This window comes from Apodemus sylvaticus, chromosome X (assembly GCF_947179515.1).
Source record: "Apodemus sylvaticus chromosome X, mApoSyl1.1, whole genome shotgun sequence".
Classification (NCBI taxonomy): Eukaryota; Metazoa; Chordata; class Mammalia; order Rodentia; family Muridae; genus Apodemus; species Apodemus sylvaticus.
In genome coordinates, this window is record NC_067495.1 from 25,501,254 (window position 1) to 25,522,423 (window position 21,170).

General features: G+C 42.0%; 1 protein-coding gene across 1 annotated transcript in view; it reads left to right on the forward strand.

Annotated features, from left to right (window-relative positions):
• The first annotated feature begins 1,613 nt into the window (after positions 1-1,613).
• Rab9a (RAB9A, member RAS oncogene family) overlaps positions 1,614-21,170 on the forward strand; it is a 23,871-nt gene continuing 4,314 nt past the window's right edge. Inside the window, exons 1-2 of the mRNA XM_052170065.1 lie at positions 1,614-1,770; positions 17,841-17,868. The gene's annotated coding sequence lies outside the window, so the exon portion shown is untranslated. The remainder of the gene's footprint in view (positions 1,771-17,840; positions 17,869-21,170) is intronic.

Sequence of the window (21,170 nt, forward strand, 5' to 3'; positions counted from 1 at the left end):
AACAAAAACAAAAACAAAACAAAACAAAACAAAAAAAGTACCTTTTCAATATATCATGATTATTTAATAACATATTTATTAATAGATTACATACTTATATTGAGATTTCACTCATACTTATATTGATGATGGGTTAGAGAAAATATCGACATTTCGATTATTTAAATGTCAATTAAAGGTTAAATTGTGTATTATTGAATTCTGATTTTCCTTGTATGTGAGAAGTATTGAGTATTGTCTTTTTTTTCCTTAGAGAAGGTCTCATGTATTCTATGTGCCAACTCCCTATGTACCACAATGGTCTTGAGTTCCTGCCTCTACTTCTGGGAAGCTAGGTTTATGTGAGGTTGGGCTTGGAACCCATGCACTCGATGCCTTACATCCCAACTCACTTCTCCATTTGCAACAGATTTGTATATAGTTAAACCTTTACTCAGACTTCCTTTGGGGAAATAGTCTGCACATATAAAAATAGATTTCTTTTTATAAGAAAAAATCATTGAAATTCAAACGAACTCAATATTCATGATGTGGCTTCTTTTTATAATCTAAATCACACTGGTGAGAAACTTTGCTAACTGTAATCTTTCTGGTGCCCGGTGAAAGGTTATTACCTGAAAATGATTCCACAAAGAGGCAGACATTATGTAAATTGTTGTGGATCATAAAAATGAATGTCTTCTCTTAGAAAATAAACATAAGCGGTATGTTTATGGGGAGCTAACTAAGAATCTTTCTTCCAAGGACTTTTATTTTTACCATCTATGCACTCCCCCTTAAAAAGCAAAGAAATACAAACACCTCTAATGCTACATTTTGCCATTATTGTTTTATAATTAAGAGCTGAGGAGGCAGTACTTTAATGAGAAAAAACAGAAAAATCTTAATTAAAAAGATTTATTATTCTACACTTTGCAAACATATTCCCTTTTCATCTACCCGTTCTTTGCTCATTTGCACATTTGTGGTTTTTTTTTTTTTTTTTTTTTTTTTTGGTATTTTTGAGACAGGGTTTCTTTGTATAGCCCTGACTGTTCTGGAACTCACACTGTAGTCCAGGCTGGCCTCGAACACAGAAATCCATCTGCCTCTGCCTCCCAAGTGCTGGGATTAAAAGCAGGCGCCACTACTGCCTGGCACATTTGTGTTTTTTTAATGGTGCAATAATGTTATGTCATAGTACTTATATGATCTCTACTTTAAACTTAGAATAACTTATTTCGTGACCACAGTTAGAAGGAACGCAGGTGGGATGACCAGAGCAGCAGCTAGCACAAAGGAAAACTGCAATTTTGCAAAGCAGTCTGTGGGGAGAGCAGACTCCAGACTTCCTGGCTCTGTCTTCCTCGGGCCTAATTCCTGAGATCCAGACTAGGGTCTTTGCCTTAGGGTTTGGGCTCGCAACTGCAGACCACGCCCACAGCCCAGACCCGATCCTACAGCTCCTGGCCTGGTGCAACCACCGCAGGCCCCGCCCCACAGCTCCTGGCCCCGCCCAACAGGGTTAGGCCCCGCCCCTGATCCGGGTCCTGCTTTACCACTCCAGGCCTTGCCTTACTGACTCAGGCCCCACCCCGTCTCCCCACAGTCAAGGCCCCGCCCCTCCACCTTGGCCCCGCCCTGCTCGCCCGCCATATTGGTCCTTCTGCCCAAGCCTCTCCCTCTTGGAAGTGCTCTCGACGTTCCGGAGTCTGTGGCCCACTTTCTGCTCCCATTGCACCCAGGCGTGTTGGCGAACAGCTCCCAGGTTTTCCTGTGTGTGTCCGCAAGGTGAGCAGGGGTCATCATGCTATTTGAGGTCCGGCCAGAGCTGGTTTAGAGCTCGTGCAGCCGGAGCTGAGCAGCTGGAGCTGAGGGCCGCCGGAGCTGCGGACGAGCCTAATAGGCGCGGGTCTGTAGACTGCTGGGCATCAGGGGTAGCTTGTCCCTTAGTCTCCTAATGACTGAAGTAGGAAGAAAGATGGCTTTTCACATTCAATCACGGGAAGAGGAGCACACACCCAACCACTCGGGACATACACGCGCGCGCGCATGCACACACACACACACACACACACAGACTGACCGACTAGATAGGAAGACAAATCCCTTCCTAAAACATCTCAGGAAAGAGATATACCCCAAACACTTGGGAATAGGATGGTGGAACCATGCTCACAGGATCAATCCAAATACCTGGGTAGACGTTTATACACTAGTCTTTTCCCTAACCACACGGGGACACCTACTCGGGACCAAACCTTGAACTGGAGTGACTGACTAATGCTGGGGGGAAAGCAAGCTTGTGTTATTTGAGTTTGGTGACCTCTGACATACTACCCTTTGACCCACCCAGGTGAGGGAGCTTGGAAGATAAAATCAGGGCAAAGACCATGTAGGCGGTTGGGAACATTGTCAGATATCAGATCTTGGCTGAGGTTTCAGAGTCGCGTTCCTTTCTTCCATCTTAGTGAAAAAACCAGAGGAGACTTTTAAGTACTGATCAAATGGTTGGTGAACGTATTATGGTTCTGTTTTGTTTTGTTTTGTTTTGTGATGACACATCCCGTGATCATACTTCTTTTGAGGAATAACTTCTGCAAGTTTCCAAATTGGCACGTGACCAGTCTTTTCACAGCGTCTTCATAAAATCAACAGACTGAATTTGGTTTTTGTTTTGTTTTGTTGCTGTAAGTTCTGTCTTTTTCCTTGCTAGCACCACTGCAATGGAAAATCCCTACACTGCCTGAAATCTTAACTAGAATTGAAGGAAACCCAGGGCTTTCAACTAAGGACTATTTCCCTTTTTCTTTTCATTCTTTTTCTTCCATTGCTGGAGACCAAACCTAGGGACTTGTGGTTTGCTAAGAAAGAGCTGTACCCCTGTGCAAAGTTCCCAACTCCTCTCTCAGCTAAGGGACCTGCTTTCACTTTATTTTTTTAGAATCTGAGATCAAACTTATCACTACTTGTGTAGCACCCCAAGTAACAACATATACGAGTGTCCTATCTTCGTGTCGTGTATGGCAGGGTCTTCTTGCTTTTTGGGTTCTTCATGTGCATTGTAGTGTTTCATTGTACTGAAGCATTTATGGTTTGGAAGTTTACTTATTTAGAACATTAGAGGAATTTGAGGATATTTGTGGTTTATTTTCTGGAAGGTTAAAGTAGACAAGCAAAAACCAGAGAAAGCATCCATTGTTGGAGAGTAGGAAATTAGTAGGTGGTGATCTCTTTTCCAGCCTGATCCTTTTACATTCCCTCCATCCAACTACTTCCATTTTATACTATAGTACTCTGAAGTTCTCTTAGTAATAGCAATTTCTTTTTTCTAACCTCCCTCAGTCTTTTTTTCTTGAGGGGGGGAGTCCTACTCCAGCTCACATGAGCTGGTTGTTTGAGGCAGTATTCTCTGTGCACCCTTTCATTTTCCTGGTGTTTTCAAAGCAATGGTTCTGTTACAGATGGGAAATTTGCTAGTGCCCAGGAGGGTTAGATTTTTGTTTCCAAGGTCACCTAGGGAGTGAGGGAGCTGTGTTGAAATTCAAACATGTTTGTGGGCTTTTTGGAGTAGTAGTTTTGAACTCAGAGGCAATTTTATCCTCTCAGGGGATATTTGAAAAAAATTGGAGAGAAAGCATTTTTGTTCATATTCCAGGTTACACTGGGCTTCTGTAGTTCTTTAAGCACAATGCCATTTTACTGTTTAAGATAGCATTTTTTATTATTTTAAAAGCTTGCTGGAGGAAAAATTCTCTAAGGTTTATGAATACCTGGTAACAGATTTTTTTTTTTTTTTAAAAGCTGGCCTCAGTATCGCTGTTATGAAGAGGCTGGTATTGAATTCCTGATTCTACATTCTGGTATTCTGGTATTACAGGGATATGTTACCCACACACAGTTTTAGAATCTTTTTTTTTTTTTAAAGACAAAATGACGGGGCTGGAGAGATGGCTCAGTGGTTAAGAGCACTGACTGCTCTTCCAGAGGTCCTGAGTACAAATCCCAGCAACCACATGGTGGCTCACAACCATCTGTAATGGGATCTGATGGCCTCTTCTGGAGTGTCTGAAGACAGCTACAGTATACTTACATATAATAAATAAATAAACCTTTATAAAAAAAGACAGAAATGACAAAAACTTTTAAGCTACTAGGCACCTCTGTAGTTAACTTAGGAAGTTTGGTTTTTCATTATTCTCATCCACAGGTATTTTTTTGTGGGGCACTTGTACAGAAGGAAGACTAGTGGCAAAGCTTCTACCTTTCTGAAGCTGGCAGTCTAGTAGAAATCATAAGACCATGTTCTTACGTAGTCCTAGAACACAATTTATTGTTTGGACTACTTAGCAGTAGAGGTCAGGTGTAATTAAGGAATGAACACATCCACACCCAGCACAGAAGTACATGTGTCACGGCATTTTTTTCTGGACACACTTAGATGGGGCGAAGAACAGCTGCTGAGTTCGTTAAAGCTTTCTAGTACAGTTGAGTTGGGCATGTGTCCCCTTTTATTTATTCATCTATATCTTTCTTTATTTTGGTTTTTCCTAGACAGGGTTTCTCTGTGTAGCCCTGGCAGTTCTGGAAATTACTCTAGACCAGGCTAACCTCAGACTCACTGATATCTTCCTGCCTCTGCCTCTGCCTCCTGAGTGCTGGGATTAAAAGCACATGTCACCACTGCCTCGTCAATTTTTTTTTAATATAATATATTAATATAATAGGATCTCCCTGTGGTTTCAGCTGGCCATAGATCAGGAGGCTGGGCTGCAACTCATAATCCAACTCAGCCCTTTGCCAGTGCTCTTGACTGTTGAGCCATTTCTCCAGCCTACATAATTTTCCTTTTGGTCTTTTTCAGCCTCTTTTTTTACCATGCTTGTCTGAGACCAGGTGTCAGTTTTTACTGTTAGGTGAGCTTTTCGCATGGGGGATGGGTGTATATGTATCAAAAAGTGTTGACTCTCCTGAGGATTTCCTGGGAAAACATTCTCGTGGTCAGTAGGTTTGTTTCTGGGTGTGAGTATGTGTCTTGCTGCTCTAATATAGTTAGGTCACCACATTTCTTTCTTTGTAGAAAGACACACTACCTCTTAATGTCTGCAAGAGTAAATGGATCAGGTGAGATAGCAAATCATTAACTGCCACGTAATTCTGCCCTGGGCACTTTGTTGGTTAAGGAGCTGGAGGAAATAGGCCAATTAGAAGTGGTGCCCAGTGAGGCTAAGTTGAAAGCTGTGTAGATAGTAAAAGCTAGATAGCATAAGAAAATAGTGTTTGTGACTACCAGGCCATCCTTCCACTGAGGCCTTTTATTAAAGGGTTGCTGGGAAAGGAGGGGCTGAAGTCTGAAAGTGCCTCAGGGAGTTTGGTGGGAAATCTGGAAGCCAATGAAAGGTCAGATACTGAGGCTGGACACCTGGAGCCTGCTAGGTATGTATGTGGGTGTGGTTGGGTGTCAGGCAGGCCTGTGGCAATCCCAAACCTGCTTTGCTTCAGGGTGCCTGGGCTGGTTAGATAACTTGGAGAAAAAAAAATCTGTTTCCCAATGTGACTCTTGGTACTGTACATACTGTGTTGTGCTCTGGGTATTTCCACATTCTGGATTTTTCCATTACATTTTGTTAATTTTTGACCCTGATGATTTCAAGCTGTAGAATGTCATTTGCATTGGAAACGTAGACAGGACTTGGAGATGTAGTCAGTGGTTGTTAAGTAAGGTCTGTATAAGATAGAGGGAGAGTGTGTTTCAGAAAAAGTGTAGAAGTGAAGCAGGCAGGCCTGGCTTCATCCGCCATGGACACAGATTTCACTTTTGTCTGAGGTTGAAGGCATTATGATTGCCATTGTGTTGACGGGGATGAGGACAGTGTGGAAAGACTTCACACATTCATTCCATGACAATTTTTTTTTTTAATCTAAGAGTGAAGGGTAGCAAAACAGTATATAAAGGCTCAGGTTTGGTGATTTGGATTAGGTGTAGAGTACAGTGGTTAAGTAGCCTCTAAGAGGCTGTGTCTCAGAAGCAGCTGTGTTAGCAGAGTTAGCTAAATTGGAAAATGCCTCACACTTATTTCAACATCTCACTGAGTAGAACTCTAAAAGATAGGAGTGTTGAGTGATTATAACAGGTCCAAAGAGGCCAGGCATGGCATGCCTGTGACCCCAGCGTTTGGGAGGGATCAGGACTTCAAGGGCATTGTTGGCAATATAGGATGTTCAGGCCAGCCTGGGCAACATGACACCCTATCTCCAAAAGAAAATAAAAACAAGTAGAAGTCTCTGGGTTGCTGTCTTCAGCTTACACGGTTGCTGTAGTTGTGGTTGTATGCTTGATCTGGTAAACTTACCTGGAATGCATACATGGTGGAACAGGAAGTCAAAGAAGTCGCTGGGGGTGTTTGTGTGCATATGTTGGTGAAAGCAGGTTATTCTGGAACGAATTCTAATAGTCTTAAATTCAATTTGAAAAAAATAGTTGTTTTGGAGCAGCAGACAACTGCCATCCTTAAAAATCTGTTTTTAATTTTTCCTCTGTGATCTTGAGCAAACTCAACTTTACAAAGTTAAGTCACCAGAAGGAATGTGTGCAATGCAGTGTTGAAATTGTGAACTCCCTTGAGCATACAGATGCCAGCATCTCTGTTTCCTTTAAACATTTTAAGTAGCCTGCTCTACTCCGGTGAAGCCACATAGTGTCTGAGCCATGGGATTCGAAGTTGGTGTTTTCCATTAGAGTTTATACAGTTACGGGTTTAGTGGTAAGGAAACAAGGTGTTAGTTGGTTTTAGTTCCCCACCATTCCTGTTAGTAAGTCTGCAAACCCCCCCCCCCCACCCGCCGGCTTGCAGTTGGGGATGGCTGACACTTTGTTGCCGAGTTGGGAACAGAGGCTGCACAGGCTCTCTCCATTTGCTACCTCTTTTCTCCCCATTTCTTACTGTATGCCCTTGTTCAGGAAATAACTCTAAAAGATAGGAGCGTGCTGCGGTAGGAGGGCAGCTGTCCATGTGTCGTCCCCCCCCCCCCCCCCCCGCCCCGCGCCCCCCCCCCCCCCAGTGTTCCAACTTTTAGTCTGTATCTGTCCTGGTGGTTGGAAAAGTGCTGGAGAGCTAGGCAGGGCTTTTTCAGTTCAGTTCAGTTCAGTTCTTTTTCAGTTAAGTTTCCTTGTTCGTCATTTTTTCTTGAGTTTCAGGGTGCCACAACTATAGTGTTAGCTTTATAGTTTCTAAAGGTTTTTTGTTGCTGTTGCTTTTGAGACAGGGTTTCTCTGTGTAACAAAGCTCTGGCTGTCCTGGACTTGCTTTGTAGACCAGGATGGCCTTGAACTAACATCACAGAGATTGTTAGGAACAGAGGTATGTGTACCACCATGACTGGCAAGTTTTAGTGCTGGTTTGCATCTAAAATAGTTACTTTTTTGGTGTCTTTTCCAACCTTGTAACTTTTGTGTGTGTGTGTGTGTGTTTTTTCTGTTACTTGATGGGAGTGAGGCTACCACTTTTGACCTTCCATGTTTAGTTAGGCCTGGGGATGGTATTTAATCTTTGTTAGCTTTCATCTATATTACTAGTCTTTGTATGATAGGGGAGGCAGGGGTATTGGAAGGAGGAAATAACATTCTTGAGCTCTGAGGCATGGGGGTAGTGTCTGATCTGCGGTGGTTTTAAGGGGCTGGGCCATAGATATTTTAATGGTTAGTGTTATCAAGTTGACCGAATGGAGAATCATTTAAGGATGGGCTTCTGGACGTTTCTGCTTAACTAAGGTAGGAGGAGGGCTCCCCCCCCCCCCACTGTGAGTAGCTCCAGTTCTTTTTTTTCTGGCTGGGATCCTGAACTGAGTAAATGGGAAAGGGAATCATTTGCTCCTGGTGCTGCTGCTGTATGACCAGGCTCTTGAGGCTTTCGTTGCCTCGCGTCCTCCTCTGTGGTGGTGTGCACTGTATCCTTTGTCTCCCCTTGCCAACTGTAAGTTGGAAAGTCTTTTCCCCCTACGTTCATTTGTCAGAGTGCAACACAAAAACTAAGACAGATACTTATCTATTGTTTTAGTAAGCAGCAGCTGTTAAGATAGAGCTCTAGCACTTGATATTTGACTCAATAAGACAGTGGCAATGGGTTGGAAAGGAATAGACACAGTTCTTTGTATGATCGAATCAGGGATGAGATGGGAGAGAGGGGTATTGGAAGGATAAATAACATTCTTTGATACCCTGAATTTGAATATCATTATAAAGGGCTTGGAAATTCTTGTGTAGCTCTGAGCTGTGAGAGGGTGAAGGTGGACTTTAGGGAATTGCTGGTATTTATAGCCAGTGAGAAGAGGTATGGACTTCACCCTTAGGAGATTACCTTCTTTGAGGGATTGTTAGGATAGGCAGTCACCTGGCTGAAGAAAGGTGAGGCTGTGTGAAAGAGAGCAGAGCCTGCTGTCAGTAGTCTTCTGGACTGTTTCAGGGGATATTTTCAAGAGGCAGAGGGGTTAGTTCTTGCTCTGTAATATAGGCTTCATTGCTGTAATCATGGAGACTTAGTCCTGACTAAGACTCGAGGAATCCTACCTTGCCTCTGGGCAAACGTGTGGTACTCGAAAGATACTTTGGTAAGAGGGCCTCCATTTTCTTAGTTGTTTTCGACAATATGTGATTACACTTCCAGCAGTTCTGTGGCATGTACATCTTCAAGGAATTTGCTATTATCCTTGCTACAGGTAGAGGGACTGGTCAGACTTTAAAACAAACAAACACAAACAAACAAACAAACAAACAGAAAACCCAAACCTTCAATCTTTGTTCACTTTAGGGCCCTGTATACCTGAAGGCTCTCATGTGAGCAGTGGGAAGACATTGGATTGGCTAGTGGTCATTTTGATGGCCTGCAGATGTTTCAGGGTATTGAGGTGTGTAACTCTAGAGAGTTAAGTCTGGTGTGGAGGCAGAGAGAGAACTGGTAGTGAAGGGTCCAGTTAGTGCAGGCTTTCCTGTGAGAAGAATGCAACCCAGCAGCTCAGTAGGACTAAACTGGGGTGCTGCTTATGGGCCGGTGTCACATGCATCCAGTAAACAGAACTTTGTGAAGAGCTACTTGTAGTGTCTGCCATTGAACTGGCGACAACTTCTCTGTATGTAGGATGGAATTGCCAAGCCTCTGATCTAGTTGAGTCTTAAAACAACTAACTGCACCCCCTCCCCATATATCATTAGTCAGTGACCAAGAGTGGGCTCATGCCTCTTAAGTCTCTTCGTGTCAAAGCTCAGAGGTACAGTGTTTTAAAAGGCAAAATCACAAAGTCCATAATTCAGAAGTAAATAAATGAAGGTCAGTAACCTTGAAACATTTGTTTTCTGGCAGAGCATAGTGCTTATTTCAGACATAACATGACAATTATTTTTGACTTTCACCTTCTTCAGGTAGTTTACTTTATATTAATTCTTTTATTCTAACACTTGGGAGGCAGAAGTAGGCAAATCTCTTGAGTTTGAGGTCAGCCTGGTCTACACAGTTCCAGGCCAACAAAGGCTACATGGTGACATCCTGTCTTAAAAAAGACGTACTGGCCAGGCGATGGTGGCGCAGTGCCTTTAATCCCAGCACTTGGGAGGCAGAGGCAGAAGCGGGTGGATTTCTGAGTTTGAGGCCAGCCTGGTCTACAAAGTGAGTTCCAGGAAAGCCAGGGCTACACAGAGAAACCCTGTCTCGAAAAACAAAACAAAACAAAACAAAGACAGTACTGAAAATTAAAAATAAATTTAAAGTGCCTTTTAAAGGTAGATTTATGCTTGCACCTCACAAAGAACAAAACTTAATATCCCTACTTCTGGGTTTTAACAGTTTCCCATGAGTAAAGGTATTCACTGAACTATCACAGTTTATGGTGAAACTTTAATACACAAAAGACTCATGAGTGATGGGAGGAGAAGGAAATAGTGGTACTGAATAAAGATGAAAAGTTGGAAAGGTGTTAGGGAGCACATAAACTGATCACATGTGATGTAGAAATGACATAGGCAGTCAATTAAAAAATTAAAGCTGAGTCTTACTATGAAGCCTGGGCTGTCCTGAAATTCTCTGTGTAGATCAGGCTAGCCTCAAACTCAGAGGTCTGTCTCGCCTCTGCCTCCCAGTATGTGTATTACCATGCCCAGCTTCGTTGATCATTTTTGAGGGACTTCTAAATTCTTTTTTTTTATTCGATATATTTTTTATTTACATTTCAAATGATTTCCCCTTTTCTGGCCCCCCACTCCCCAAAAGTATCCCTCAACAGAAGAATGGATGCAAACAATGTGGTATATATACACAATGGAGTACTATTCAGCTATTAGAAACAATGAATTCTAAATTCTTCTAAGCCTTTATTCCCAGCACTCAGGAGGCAGAGGCAGGCAGATCTCTGAGTTTAAGACCAGCCTGTTCTACAGGGCAAGTTCCAGCACAGCCAGGGCTACACATGGAAACTGTCTTGAGAAAGAGCAAGCAAACAAAAAAAGACTGATGACAGCAGTTGGTTACTTGCACATGACAGGCATAGGACTGAGGCCATCAACAGTCCATCTTAGATGAGGAAGGAACTCAGAAGGATCTACCTTCCCCCCTCCCCGAGGCTGAAGAGCTTAGGCAGTTAATGGTTACAGGAAGGAGAGCCATATTTTACTGGTAAGTTGTCCTTTCTTAGGTAATTAGCCCTCTATCCATGCTCATGTCGGCGACAGTGATTAAATGAAGTAGGCTTCAGAAAGGAAGGAAGGAAGGAAGGAAGGAAGGAAGGAAGGAAGGAAGGAAGGAAGGAAGGGGAGGTGGAGAAGAGAGGCCATCTGGTATTTGTGGGGTATGATCAAAGTGATATATGTATGTGATATAAGGGTTAAAAGGAACCTAATAAAACCTGAGGCTGGAGAGAGTGTTTGCTTGGTTAAGAGCTTACCTTACAAGCATGAGGACCCGAGTTTGATTCTCAAACCCAGTCAAAAATGCCAGGCATTTGGTTTTTTTTGGGGGGGGGCGGGGTTTTCGAGACAGGGTTTCTCTGTGTAGCCCTGGCTGACCTGGAACTCACTATGTACACCAGGCTAGCCTCAAACTCAGAAATCCTCCTGCCTCTGCCTCCCAAGTGCTGGGAATAAAGGTGTGCGCCACCACTGCCTGGCAATGCCAGGCTTTTATAATCCCTGCACTAGGGAGGTAGAGATAGGAAGGAAGATCTCTGGGGCTCTCTGGCCAGCCAGACTGGTTGGTTTTAGGCCATTGAGAAGACCTTGTCTCACACGAGGTGGATGCCATCCAAGATTGTTCTATGCCTTTCACATGCAGTGCCTGCATACACAGTGCATACATACACATGCACCAGTCCACAACACTGGTGAAAGTGCTTCTAATCTTTCCAGTATGAAGCTCACACATACAGGTTCCTGTTAAACTGTTAGACTCATCTGAGCCTGCTTGGGATTCTAGGGGGTTACCAGCCTCATGTTCATTCACCGTGCTGTAGACCTCCATTGTCTGATACAGTAGCCGTTAGTGTTCCGAAATGCCTTAATTAAACGTGGTTCACTGAGCATTTCTAGCAGTACACAAAGCTCTGAATTATCTACTCCTTGGTTGCTTGATTGACTCTTTTGTCCTGCTACCATACCTAACTACAGAAATGCTCTTTTTCATGAAAAACTAGTTTTAAAATCAAATTAGATGCTTCATTTTCCAGAAAGAGTACTCGAAGTGACTTATTTAATTGAGTGTGTGCTTTGTCAGTGATAGTTTGGTTAGGTTTATTTATGGCTTGATTTCCACAGGTTTTCATTGTTTTACCTTTCCTATCTGTGAGGCTGTACTTAGTGCTAGATAATCTTTTTCAACTGGTCATCAAATCTTGAGCCTCCCAGTTGGCCTGTTGTTGTGGTGTTTTCCTTAGTTCTGGTTTGGTTTTGGTGTTTTTTTTTTACCTTTTTGCTATAGAACTAGCACCCATTAGATGCCCATTCATTTCTTTCCCTTCCCCTTCCTTCTCCTCCCCTCCCCCTTCTTTTATTCTTTCTTTCCCTCCTCCACTCTCCTGCTTTCCCCTCCCCTTCCCTTTTTTCTCTCACCTCTCCTCCTCTTCCCCTTTCCCCTCTCCCTCCCCTCTTCTCCTTCTCCTGCCTTCTCCCTCCCATCTCTCCCCTCCCCTCCCCTGTTTCTCTTCTCTCTTCTCCCCCTCTCCCCTTTCCCTCCCCCTCCCCTCTATCTCTTCCCTCCCCTCCACATTAGATATCACAGTTGTAGCCCAAGCTGGCCTTGAGCTTGGGATCTACTTGTCTTTACCTCCTGAGTACAGGATTTGTAGGCATGTGCCACCCCTATCCCATCTAAAGCTCATCTTTTTTTGTTTTTTGTTTTTTGTTTTTTTTCCAAGACAGGGTTTCTCTGGGTAGCCCTGGCTGTCCTGGAACTCATTCTGTAGCCCAGGCTGGCCTCAAACTCAGAAATCCGCCTGCCTCTGCCTCCCCAGAGTGCTGGGATACAGGCGTGCGCCACCACCGCCCGGCAAAAGCTCATCTTCTTAAGCTATGCAGTTGATTGAAATAGTAGCTATGCCCCTAATGAGGGCATTCAGGGTGAAGTAATGCAAAAGGACTTGGGAATTTGGGGAGGGAAAAGAGCCTTCCTAAATTTAAATCAGGAGTTGACAAATTCAATTAAAAATGTCAGGAGTGAGAAGTTGCAAAGGGACAGTCTGAAGTATGTGTTTCTGCAGTTTGGAGGAGATGGGTTACCCCAGGGAGCCTGCTCTCCCTCTAGTATCTGTCTGACTAAAGAAATGTGCTAGTTTTTCAGCATGTATATGCCCACTCTTGTTAATTTCAGTCAGTAGTACTAATTCTCATCAGAATTACAAGAATCATTTTTCGCACATATTTTAATGGATATCAAAAGTAGTAGAATTTACATGTTAAGTATAGATAGAAATAGAATAATAGAATAGCAAAAATAATGGTGAATGCTTTATTTTAGCATTTATTTGCATTTCACCATGTGCAGAGCATTTTTTTCAACGTGGCAGACAAAAATAGGACATATGAATTGTCATCTTGGGGTTTCTATTGCTGTGATAAAATACCATGACCATAAACAACTTGGGTTGAAAACTTACTCTACCCATCACTGCTTATTTCCCCATCTGCTCCATGCCATATTAACTCTCCATGGAGTCACTTCCGTTTACAAGTCTCATGTCACACTCCATTGCTGAGGGGAGTCAGCAGGAACCTGGGGGTAGGAACTGATGCAAAAGCTTGCACCTCATGGCTTGCTTAGCCAGCCTACTTACCCAGGACCACCCGTACAAGGGTGGCATAGCCCACAGTGAGCTGTATTCTCCCACATCAAACATCAATCAAGAAAACACAGCACATGCTTGCCCACAAGGCCAATCTAAGGGATCATTTTGTCAATTGAGGTTTCCCTCTTTGAAAATGACTCTATCTTATGTCTGGTTTACATAAAACCAGCCACCACATGACTGGATGACATAGGTGTTGTGTTCCTCCCTGTAAGTTGACATTGTAACAGGGAAACAGGCAGGCACGTGCAACTTGGAGCATGTAAGCAGATGGAAATGAGTGAAGGCAAGAATGATAGTACAAAGGAAAGAGGGAGCTGAGGAGATCTGACCTGGGGCTCTTGCCAGCTGCCTTGTACCATTGTGGTGGGATGGTGTTTCCTGGACCAGGGTTACAGCCCATACAGGATGGTGGATCCACTGAAGGCAAAAATAGCTTTGGGTGCAAGTGAGTGGTGAGTTCTGCAGATCTTTGGACAGGCTTGGGAGGTGGTGGCTAGCAGTATGCGCTAACTGCTGAGCTCTCTCCAACCTCCCTCGGAGCTAAGTCATTTCCACTCGCTCCGCTTCTTTTTTTTTTTTTTAACAAAAATTTTGCTGCGCTGCCGTAACACACGCCTTTAATCCCAGCACTCCAGAAGCATAGGTAGGCAGATCTCTGTGAGTTTGAAGCCATCCTGGTCTACAGAGTGAGTTCCAGGACAGCCAAGGCTACACAGAGAAACCCTTTCTTAAAAAAATCATTTTTCTTCTTTTTGGGAGAAGTTGGTTTTAGATTTTTTTTTTTTTGTCTGATGTTGACAATCAGGAAAAATATGGGGTCTTCTTATAATAGTGTGTACTACATGTTTGTGAATAGTGAATGTTTTTATTAGAAGGCATGGTAGGCATGTTGACAGCTAAAGCCAGGATTGCAAATGTTAGGAGCATGGCTTAATAGGCTTAGTTAGAATAGGAAGTGTTCGCAAGAGGGGAGAGGTCTAGCTGCATTGACTAGAGGGTTTAAGAGTGAGTTAGCCAGATACCAATCAAAGGGGTGGAGATGCCAATGGAGGCAAGCAACAAAGAGCTGGAAGTCTGATGGTAACCATTTTACTTGAGAATCAAGCAAGACACAACCACCTCAGTTTTGGTACCAAAGACCAGCTGACACCATTGGCAGTGTGAAGAGATCGTAAGGTATCCATCCTAGCTCTACTTGCAAGCTTCTTCAACTCACTGTTTCTGGGGCAGCCAGTTACTTTTCTGGGCTCTGTCTCATCGAGAGTTCTACTGTTGAAGGTATCTCAGTGGCTTTCTTCTTCTGAAGACCCTGACTATGCATGACTCCCTACCTCCAGTCCCTGCTTCCCAGTAAACTTTATTATTCACCTGCCTCAGGGTTTCCCAGTTCATGCCAGCATCAAGGTTCCTTGGCAGTACCTTGGAATGTGTTGGTCCACCTTTCTTTTCTCAGTCCCCTGTCTTAACATGCTTCCCTGAATCAGGTAACCCTCTGCCTTGGAGCCAGATAATGGTTATGGAGGCTTCCTAAGAACACCATGTCACTAAAATTGAGACTTGGTTGGAACATACCACAATTGGAAAGGGATGTTCAGGTTCTCATTAACACAGGGTAGCACAACCTAGTTTCCCTCTGGTACTGGAAGGTACTTTTTACCTTACCTGTAGCTTAGCAGTTAAAGGCATGAGTTTATAGGAACATATATGTAAAGTCCTGATGTTGGCTGGCATCACACACTGCTCTGTGAGATACTGGTAGGCGAGGCCTAGGCCTGACTAATGGAACCTCACATTTGTACATTCTACCCCTGACTTACTGGGGGAAATGGTGGACAGGATGCTGTGTTACTATTTCAAGTGGTCTTTCAACTGTGAGTAGTTATACTCTGTTCTATGCGCCTCTCATTTTGTTTGACCTGTTACAGTTGTGACTTTATGTAGTGTTACCCTCCAGAAAGAACTGTGGTTTGCATTGTTAATGTGTGGCACATAGTAGGTGCTATCTAAATATGCATTGGGAAGAAAGCTGCTTTTGCCGATTTTATGAAACTGGAGGCTTCTATGGAGACTCTGAGAGCTGTGGATATTTGACTCATGATACTTTTTATATACAATACACTTGGTTGGGGATGTGGTCTACCATTTCTACCATGCTCTAGCCTTTGCCTAGCATGCAGGAAGCCCTGGATTTGATTCCTAGCACCTTATAAAACTGGGCATGGTGATGCATATCTATAATCTTGACATGCAGGAGGTAGAGACAAGAGGTTTAGAGTTTGAAGATCATCTTTAGCTAAGTACTGAGTTTGATGCCACCCTGTGCTATATGAGACACTGTCTTACAAACATCAACAGCAACAACCCAGAGCATACTCAGACATACTATGTTATATATTGGCAGATTAGCTTAGTTCTGTTGAATTAACTTGTTCTTTTGCAGATCTTGGAATAAAGGGAGCAAACAAAGAGCTTACTGCTTCCAGTAGCTTATTTCCTTTATAAATTCAATAACAACAGTGATTTCTCAAAAGCTGAAGCAAACAAAAAACCCAGCAGTTGTATTTGAAGTACCCCAGTAGTTGGGCTTTGGTGTATTTTTCCATATTAATGGTTTAAGTATTTTACTAGCTGTGAGACCTTGCATCATATGTAACCTCTCTCAATTCTATTGGCAGTAATAGGAAAATTCATGTCTTAAATAGCTTTTGTAATTATTGTGAAGAGATACCATGACTAAGACAACTTATAAAAGAAAGTATTTATTTGGGGGTTTGCTTACAGTTTCACATGGTAAGTCCATGACCATCATGGTGGGGAACATGATAGCAGGCAGTCAGGCATGGCACTGGAGCAGTAGCTGAGAGCTTATATCTGATTCATAAGCAAAGAGAGTGAGACTAGCTGAAATGGCTGGGCTTTTGAAACCTCAAAACCCACCTGCAGTAATATCCTTCCTCCCACCAGGCCACGCCTCCCGAAACCTTACCAAACAGTTTTACCTCCTGGAACTAAGCATTCAAACATGTGAGCCTGTGGGGACTGTGCTCATTCAACCCCCACAGATAAGGAACATGAGTAAATGTTGGTCACAAGGCTCTATTATTGTTAGCTGCTGCCGCTTTATTCTCAATCCTAAATGAAGTATTTTTTAAAAAAGTCTTAGGTTTTAATTGATTGAATGTGTAAGTGAAGGACTGTTGTGGGAGAGATGGGTCATTGGATAAGAGCCCCTGCTGCTCTTCTAGAGGACCTGAGTTCAATTCCTAGCACCTGTGTCAGGTGCCTCACAACTGTCTATAAGTCTGTCGGGAGCCTGGTGGAGTTGGTGGGATTCAGTTTCCTTTTCTGGCCTCTGCCATCACTCACCTTGCCTCCCCCCACTCCATATACAAATAGTAAAACAATTTTAAAAGGTGTGGGAGTGGTGGTGGGATGAATTGGCTCTTTAACGAAGGGGTATGCATATAATTTGTTCTGATTTTAGTGGTTTCTGAAATTTGAGTATTAAAAAATGGCCATTAAAGAACCTGTGTGTAATAGCACCACTTTCAGACTTCAAGTTCTCATTCCACAAAAAGTTTCTACACTCCTCTAATGAGCCTGGTACTGGTGAGGCACCTGTGTGCAGTCATCAGAGTAAATGTTCTAACAGCCCCTTGGATGTAGATACTGCTCTTTATTGTGTTCCCATGCAGTTTTAGGATATGAAGTTCATCTACTTTTGGGCTGTGCCCCTGGCTTGGTACTAGGAACATGCTTTTCCTGCTGACACTCTCTCAATCATGCATAGAAGACTTTACAGGGAGAGCCTTAGGCCTGAACAACTGGGGAACCAAGGCAAAAAAAGCAACCAACCAAACAAAAAAAAGCAGTCTTTAATGCATGAATGGGAGTCAGCAGGGAGCACATGTTCCTAGGATCATTGGTGCCTGTCTCTCTCCCTCAGCTCCTCTGGTTTCCCTGTGTTATCCTTATTTCATTGTCTGGGGCGTGATTATTCTCAGCCACCCAAAGTTTCGGCAAGTATAATTCCTAGTATAACTTTATAGCTGTGCCTGTATGTTCATGTTAGAAAAGAGGGTGGGCAGGTAAAAAAAAAATTGACAAAGGAAAAATAATGATCAAAATACAGAATTTGATGATTTGTTCTTAACCTGAGATAGATCATAGATAGCACTTGGATATTTTTAAATTAAAAATAAAGGTGTAATTGAATGCTTTTTATAACATTTAATTCGTTTTTACACTTAAAATGATGAAAACTGGCATAGGCCTGTAATCCTAGACACAGGAGATTGAGGTAGGAGAATTGAAAATTCAAGGTCTGGCCTGGACTACAGGACAGGTTCAAGGCCAGCTTTGGCAGCTTGGTAAGTCCCTATCTCAAAACTAGAAGTTATAAAAGGGCTGGGGTTATATAATTCATTGTGAGCTTGCCTAACATACACAAGGCATTAGGTTCAACCAGTAATATCATAGAAGAAAGATATCAAAACAAATGGGCATCACTAATGTGAGTATTTTGATTTTCTTTGCAGATAATGATGTTTGAACTGAACTACTAAGGTAAGGTTCATGACCTGTGCATTATGCTTTTTAAAATTCAGTTGTTCTTATTTATAGAATTCAGCTGTATTTGAATGTTAAACTTGATGAAGATTGTTTTTAGACAATCTTGCCAACTGTGGAATGTCATATTTATTTTCAGCTGAGTTTTAAAAGTAATATGGTAGGCTTTATTTATTTAGCTGATGGCTAAAGATATCTCAAAGGTTGAACTGACTTTAGAAAAGAATAGAGGGGCTCAGTGCTCAGTGTTTAAGAGTGTTTGGTTCTCAACACACCCATGTTATAAGCAGCTCAAAACTGCTTGTAACTCTGGCTCCAGTGACAATAATGCTTTCTTCAGGCCTATGTGGGCATCCACACACATGTCACTTACACATATCTACATAAAGAAATAGAACAGGAAACATTTTTATGTCTCTAGGCGTGCTATGATTATGTTAATGAGTTGACTGAATGAAGCTGGCTTCTCTTTAATGTTAATTGGAAACTAAGATGGTTCATATAATTATTTTCAACACCATGCGCAATTGTGTATAACTCTAAGGTTACAATCAAAGAGGTGGTCATGCATGGTAATAATGTTAGCAAAAGCCCATATGTTCCCAAGTAGGAATGTTTTATCTGGGAGGCCTTAGCCAGGAAATGTGCATGTCAAAAATATTACCTGGTGTGTGGAATTCAGAGATGTTGTTTTTTTAAAAATGTCACAAGTAGAAAATTCCACATAATTAGAACAAAAAAAGATCAAAATACCATGATAAGATGATGTATCTCACAATTTCTAAAACAATTTGGTAGGCATGTGGGGCATGATCTAGTTTATAAGCAATCTTATTCATCATCTTTAAAATTCAATGATATATAATGAAGCCTGTGTCTGTTCAGGTAATTTTACTAGTTGACTTAAAAGGATAAATTTGATAGGCTACAATTATATACATCGGTATTCCTCTCACGCAGATCATGGGACTTTGGTGCTTCTGTCAGTTAAAAACTGACACGAACAATGATGGGGTTGATGCAATGCCTCCAGTAGAGGCAATGACCAAGCTGAAGAGCTCTTAAGGGCACAGCAATGGGTTTGGTTTGGGAGTAGAGGCTGCACAGCTGAGGGAGCAACATGTTACATGTACAGAAGAGTATGTTTTCATACATACATGCATGCATGCATACACATGTCCAACATGCATCCATGATAGTTCATGAAATTTAGTTCATGATAGCTCATGAAAGATAGCTCATGAAAGCCTGGAACTCACTGTAGTCTGGAAGCACAGTCAACAGGCAACTCAACAGGTTGGGAAGTGTCTATTCTTGGTGGCTCAGTGTGTTTAAACCGTTTCTAGGCAGCTCAGCCACTCTTTTTCTTTCTTCTAAGTCAGTGGTTCTCAACCTTCCTCATTTTGTAATCCCTTAATACAGTTCCTCATGTTGTGGTGACCCCCGCCCATCATACAATTATTTGCTACTTTATAACTAATTTTGCTACTGTTATGAATCATGATGAAAATATCTGATATGCAGGTGGACTTAGGCGACCCCTTTGAAAGGGGTAGTTCCAGTGCAGAAGGAATTATGACCCTCAACTTGAGAACCATTGGTCTCTTCTTCCAGGCGGTTGGGATAGTCTGAGAGTCTTATTTGCCTCTTGGCTTGCAGGAAAGTAACTCTCGGCCATCTTTACTAATTATATACTCTTGGGGAAGGAGGGGACCAGTAAATCTGGTCAGTTTCAGGGACTTCCTAAGCTATTTTGAGTTGCTTACTTCTAGTCTTCATGAGTTTCCTGGGGTGTTTCACCTTCCTGTAAATTCTATAACTTAAGATTCCCTTCAAAATGGTAGGTTTAAATCTGGAGGGAAGCTGTTACATAGCATTTGTGGTGGAATGGCCAAATCAAAGTTGAGGGTTTTTTTCTTCAAGCTTGGAAAATTAAACCATTGAATAATTTTAATAGTTTTGGGTGAGTTTCAGATGCTTCCCCTATATTGAAATACAGCACATAGTGAACACATTCTGAGAAATGTATCGTTACGTGGTTTCAATGCACTGTGAACATCCTCCAGGGTGCTTACATAAACCTAGCCAGGGTTGCTCGGTTACTGGCCAGGACCTCTTGATACAGTTGTGAAACTGGGTAAGCAGAAGATGTGAGGCTTGCTTATTGCTTTCAGCCTTGTGTTTCTCTTGCCACTACCTCCTGAATTCTGGCATTACAGATATGTAAGACCATACCCAGTTCATCATTTTTTTTATTCTGTTTTCCTACTAATTTGATTTATCACTATCTGTGGGTTTCCCACTATCGCTGTTGTGGGTTCTTACCAGATCATGTAGATAGAAATACAGAATTTGTATGCTACAGAAATTTCCAATAATACTGGATACCTTCACAAACATAAGGAGACAAACAATGTCAATTGCATTGGTTAAAGAAATTTTCCTAGTAGATAAAGCAGTTATTCTTCATTTCTTTATTATTTTCCCACCGTGGAAGTCAACAATATCTACTTTGCTGATAAAACTAATGAATATTTTTACTTAGATCTCTGTTGTCCAGTATAGCTAGAGACTTTTTAAATGTGGTCATTTAAGTTAGCTGAAATGAAATTAATTAATGGGACCAGAAGTATAGTTCAATGGAGGATGTCTTAATGCTTTGTATACACAAGGCCAAAACCCCAGCACCTAAATTAATTAAATTTAGTTCCTCATTTACCATATGCTCAGTCGCCATATTTTGCTAGTGAGTAACATGTTGGACAATTCCATCATTATGTAAAAATCTCGGAGACAGTGCTGATGTAAAAAAAAACTTTATTTGTTCTTCATAAATTTTAATATATGTAAAATAGAAGTTTGTTTTAAATATTGATGTTTCAGATAATTTAGAAAAATAGAAAGGTGAATAGGAGTTATAGAGCAAACAGGATTTACCTAAGATTGATAATTGGTTAAAGATCAGGTTAAGTTTTTTCACTCATAAGTTTTGTTTATGTTTGGAATTTTTTAAAATGAAAATTAAAGCATCTGATATGTACAGTGCTCACATCAGCACTCAGAAGTAGCTAGCCATCAGTCACAGGTATCAGAAGTATCACCAGAACAGAAGGGCTCCTATAGTGTACAACAGTTTTTTTTTTTCAGTGTAGCTTTGGTTGAGAGACATTGTCTCAAACTCCCATCTCTCTCTCTCACACCTCAAACTCCCATCTCTCTCTCTCTCTCTCTCTCTCTCTCTCTCTCTCTCTCTTTCTCACACACACACACACACAGAGAGAGAGAGAGAGAGAGAGAGA